The 5,325-nt window shown below is 56.7% G+C and overlaps 1 protein-coding gene across 1 annotated transcript in view; it reads right to left on the bottom strand.

Annotated features, from left to right (window-relative positions):
- Positions 1 to 2,021: 2,021 nt before the first annotated feature.
- The window catches only part of ZCCHC7 (zinc finger CCHC-type containing 7), a 124,916-nt gene continuing 121,612 nt past the window's right edge, over positions 2,022 to 5,325 (bottom strand). Inside the window, exon 13 of the transcript XR_003400234.1 lies at positions 2,022 to 2,034. The gene's annotated coding sequence lies outside the window, so the exon portion shown is untranslated. The remainder of the gene's footprint in view (positions 2,035 to 5,325) is intronic.

The following is a 5,325-nucleotide window of genomic DNA, read 5'->3' as shown; positions in this document are numbered from 1 at the left end:
CCAACAGCCGCACCCTGCAGAGACGTCGCTTGTTTGTTTTAGGGCTGCCCAAGCCTGGATGCTCAGTGCTCTCCCACAAATCAAGCACACCAGCGGGACTTTCTGTGCTGTCTTTATGCACAGAACTTGCAGAGTCAGTGATTTTCAAAGTCCCTCCTCTCTAGGATGACTGGACGGTAATTTACATACAATTATAATACTGCTGGCAGACTCTTCCACCACTGTGCGTGCTGAGGGGAAGGGTCTTCCCCCGGGCAGGGTCTTCCTGACCTACAGGCGTGATGTTTAGGTAACCACGAGGGCAGTTCAGCGGAGGACACACGCACCCTGAGTTTGCTGGCCCCGCGGGCGCTGTGCCCTCCTCCGGGTCCAACGGCTCCGGGAGGTCCTTGCTCCGAGAGGGCGATCTCCTTGTGGTGCTGGCGGGGGATGCCTTTGGCTCTAGCACAGACAAGGCACATCTTGCTTCAGGGAACCGCAACGGTGCTGCCTGGCTCTCAAAGTTCCTCCTTCAGCGCCGTTGCTGTGAGGGCGGGACTGTGGAAAGGATCAGATATGCTCAAGCTGTGGGTGAATTTGCTGAGCAAGTGCCCCTGGCCCCTTCACCCCATAAGTGCTGGATCTCTTGGTAGGCCGGTGGCTCGACAAAGCTGCCTGCGGGTGTTAGGGACCAGGACCCACAGGGGTGTGGCTGGGAGAAAGGGCTTTTTGGCTCCATCAGTCGTTTTTCTTGTCACTGCCAGTATCTCTGGTGACGGGGAGGTTTTAGCCCAGGGAAGGGCCTCATGCTGTGGTGCCACTGTCCCTCCCGAGGCACCAGCTCTTTCCGCTCCTTCTGCCCAGCCCGTGGCTCCAGGCTTGGCTCTCGCTTCCCACTGTCCTCCCCAACTCCAGGACTCCCTCCTGGCACAGACAGACCCCACGCTGCCCGCCCAGCTGAGGCCAGCTGAGCCCGGCTCGTCCAACTCTCTCCCATCCGAGCTTCCCCCTGTTGCTGCCTCCACTTGTCTGGCTGTGCCCCCGTGTCCCCTCTTGCTTTGTTGTCCCCGTGTCCCCTCTGGCCCCGCAGCAGAGCTGATTCCTCCCCTTCATGCCCTTCGCACATCCAGGGATTTTGCCTGTGGGACAGAGTGCAGGGTGCTGCCGTTTCGGTCTCCAAGATGTTCAGAAGTCTATTAGCCAGACGATAGTCTGCCTGTACTGGAGGGTGAATGTGTACTTAGGCTGTTAGACTATTACCACAAGATTATTTTTAAAGCATTTTCAGAGGAAAAATGTATCGTCTCCATTAGGGATTTCAACCGCACCAGCTTCTTTAATCCTTCTTAAGGGATAGCTGGGATTTTGTATTTAGGAGCAACCAAAACCCTTGGACGACACTGTTCTAAGGAGCAATATTTTAATTTTCTTTCCTTAAAAGAGACAACTGCCACCTTTAAAAGAGGGCTCAAAGCTCTACCTGGAGAGAACTCACCGTGGAGAGCTTGAACTCGGCACCAGTTGCCTTCACGCCGTGGCCTGGCCGGGGCTGGGGAGCAGCCCTGGGGCCCGGACCGGGGCAGCTCCTGGCGGCTCCTGACCAGAGTCCTGCCCTTCCTCCCCTCCGTCCGCGCGCCCCGTCCCCTTCCCCGGCTGGAGGCCGCCGAGGAGGCTGTGTGGGTTAAGCTGGGGCTACAGCTCCCAAGGTGAGGGAAGGGTGTCAGTCCCCAGACTCCTGTGCTGCGGGCAGGGCCAAGGGCAAGTGCAGCCCCATCCCGTGCTTGCCATCACACTGGTGATACTGGGAGGGGGCCTCCACCCCGCGGCCCTCTGTAAGCGCCCCTGCCGGGAGCTCAGGAAGGTGGCGAAGCGGGACGGGAGCGAATCCTCTAAACGGGAAGAGAACGGTGGCTCATGTCTGCATGGGCACTGCTTGCCATGCATCGGCGCCGTGCACCAAAACAAGCCTTCGTCCATTTAATGCTCTGTCAATAACAATATAACGGCGTGCTCAGGGTGGCTACCTGCAGTGGGGTGAGGGGGAGAGGGACTAAACTCAGCGAAAGGAAGCGGGCGATGGTTAACAATGGAGCATTTAGAGAAAACAGAAGAAAGGCAGGCAGATGGCATGAATATTAGCGCATGAAAATGACTAACACTCTGAGAATTTCCCAGTGTACTCCTGACTGGTTTGGGCTTGCTTTTATAATTAATTTATGGAAAGCACCTAAATTGGGAATAAACACAATCTCGCAAATCCCTTCTAATCTCTGCCTGTATTTTTGAAACGATACCCTGAAGGTATAGTTTCTTACAATGATTAAACTGTTTTCCTTTTAAGAATTAAAAGGGACTTTTTCATGCGATTGTGCAGAGCATTAGTGGTCAGGACTGAACTCAGAACTGGTTTAGATACAATCTATTGTTGGAAATGCCCGGATGGGGGCATTTCCCCACCGGACCCCTGTTTGCCAAATCTGCCAATATTTTCATTTTGGATTCATGTATTTTAATGCAAAATATGACCCGGTGTGTTGTCAGCCACCTAATGACTCAGAAGCATTCTGACATTAGCATAAATTTGGAAATATCTTTTAAAAGGAGAAAAGAAAAAATGTATTTTTCATTAAGTTGCGGCTTGCCTCTGACAATAAAAGCGAAACTTCCCCTGGGGCAGGCTGTGCAGAACGTGCTCGGGGGAGTCACGCGCACCGACAAGGGGGACCCGGAGCGTGCTGGCAGCTCTCGGTCCCGGGGCCTGGGGGGTGTCGAGGCGCAGGCTGCGCCCTGCCTGCTCCTCCCGGGGGGCTCTGCCACGTGTCCCCAGCAGGGGGGAACTGGGGCGAGGGGCGGACAGGCATAGCAGCGCCCGGGGGTGCTTCCCACTGGGTCCTGCGCTGTAGGGGCCCTTGGGACAGCCATGCGCATGCAGAGAGCTCAACCTGCTGTGCTGGTGCCCCAGACGATGGCGGGTGGAGATGATGGTCCCTGCTGGTGTCTGGGGGGGCTGCCGATGGCCCAGCTTGACATCCCTCCTGCGCATCTGCAGGGAGGCCCCAGGCATCGCCTCCCCCATGCACCGAGGCTTTGCCGCACCTTGGTCACCAGGCACGCGGGTGGGTCTGGGGCGAGCCGGGAGACCCCCAGATCCACTGTGGTGGGTGCGGGGTGGGGGAGCGAGGGTGTGAGGGTGTGAGGCGGAAACGAGATTTTTATTATGTGGCTTATCATGTTTCAACACAGAAATCAAGGTAAGAACTGCCGGGGGCAAAACCCATCCCTGTGATCTGGCCTTTGCCACTCAAGCTCAGCTGTGCACAGGAGGAGCCTTGTCCTTGTTCCCTCCAGCAGCATCTCCTTGTAACGGCCAATGGGAAAATACTGCAGCAGAGGCAAACTCTCTCAGCCTGGTAAGCGCGTGGCAAGGCTGAGTGACCCGTCCACAGCGGTGCTGGGCGGCCGGCAGCGCGTCTCAGTGGAACTCATCCCCTGTGCGGGCCGTGTACGTGGGACTCGGAAGCTCCAGCAAAAATCCAGGGCACAGCCGGGCAGAGCACGAGAGGAGGTCGGCAGAGACGGCACAACGCCGAGGGAGGGTACGTGTCTGGCACCTGCACCCCCGGCAGCCTGATGGGGAGGGGGGACCCCCAGGCTGTGGCACCCCGGCGTCCCCGCAAAGCCCCAGACCTCGTGGCACTGTTCCCTGGGGCCACAGCGTCATCGGGCCAGAGTGGAGGACAGAAGCTGGGTTGGTTTTCGCAAAGTCCACACTGGGGTATTTTCTCCTGCCGCAGCCTTCCCAGGGGTTCGCACACTCCATTTTGCGTAACGGCTCTCTGCTACGCTCAGGGTTGCAGGGTTTTGATGCTGTTTTTCTATTCTGTGGGGAAAAAGAAGAGAGAGTGAGAAAGACTGAATACGATCTTTGTTTTCAGAATATTGCTGCAGTAATTAAAATGCTTTGGAAGGTGTTCTGTTCCCAGACGTAATAAATACTTTTGCCCCATTAGGTGCATATTAGTTAAATACGTATTTTTTATAACATGAGTATTCACTCACTTGCTTACCCTGACAGTTAAATGCATTTTAAATACGCGTTATACCTTTTAACGCATAGTAATTATTTGGTAGAGAGCGAAGACTCTTTCTGAGCAGTCCCTTTCAAGGGAGAAGATTTTGTGTGCTCAGTCTCGTGTTGACTTGGGGAGGAAAACTGTCGGGTCTGCTGAGGTGACGGAGCACGGCATGCGATGCCTCGGCCCCAGTGCCGCCCTGCAGCCTGGGAGTGCGGGGGGCTCCTTCCTGCTGCCAGCAGCCTCCCCCTGGCGCACCCAGAGCCGGCACCCGGCTTTGGCAAAGGGTCTGGCTCTGGGGGCCAAAGGAAGTCGGCCCACGGCTCCACGGGGTGACCGGGGCGGGGGATGGACAGGGCACCAGCGCGGTGGCATTGGGCGCTGGATCTTCCCGGGGACCAGGAGCACTTTGTGTGACATAAGTGCTGGCTGAGAAGGGCTGGGATATCTTGCTCGGGTTCTTTTTTCTCCTCCAGATCTCAGCAAAAGAGGCCTCAGTTTCAGACTCCCAAGGTCAGTGTGGGGTCTGGACTTGGTGGCCAACGTGCCAAAGGGGTGGCTTCTGCTAAACTTGGCTGGGCGCTTCGTGCTGTCAGGTTCTGTAGGAAGTGTTGGTCACACCCTTCGAAGCCACAGATGCTTGGGGAGCCGAGTCAGGACCTTCCTCGGCAGCGCTGGTCGGTGTTCAGCAACAGCCGAGGCCTGGCCAGGGGAAGTTGTTCTCCGAAAAGGGTGTTCATGGCCCGGGGTGCAACGGGCCAACAGCCGCACCCCGTCGTTTGTCGTTTTAGGGACGTCGCTTGTTTGTTTTAGGGCTCCCCAAGCCTGGATGCTCAGTGCTCTCCCACAAATCAAGCACACCAGCGGGACTTTCTGTGCTGTCTTTATGCACAGAACTTGCAGAGTCAGTGATTTTCAAAGTCCCTCCTCTCTAGGATGACTGGACGGTAATTTACATACAATTATAATACTGCTGGCAGACTCTTCCACCACTGTGCGTGCTGAGGGGAAGGGTCTTCCCCCGGGCAGGGTCTTCCTGACCTACAGGCGTGATGTTTAGGTAACCACGAGGGCAGTTCAGCGGAGGACACACGCACCCTGAGTTTGCTGGCCCCGCGGGCGCTGTGCCCTCCTCCGGGTCCAACGGCTCCGGGAGGTCCTTGCTCCGAGAGGGCGATCTCCTTGTGGTGCTGGCGGGGGATGCCTTTGGCTCTAGCACAGACAAGGCACATCTTGCTTCAGGGAACCGCAACGGTGCTGCCTGGCTCTCAAA

The sequence above is a fragment of the Athene cunicularia genome (assembly GCF_003259725.1).
Source record: "Athene cunicularia isolate RWA chromosome Z unlocalized genomic scaffold, athCun1 chrZ_part5, whole genome shotgun sequence".
Lineage (NCBI taxonomy): Eukaryota > Metazoa > Chordata > Aves > Strigiformes > Strigidae > Athene > Athene cunicularia.
The sequence above is the reverse complement of the archived record's forward strand: the minus strand, read 5'-3'. Positions and strand labels throughout refer to the sequence as shown.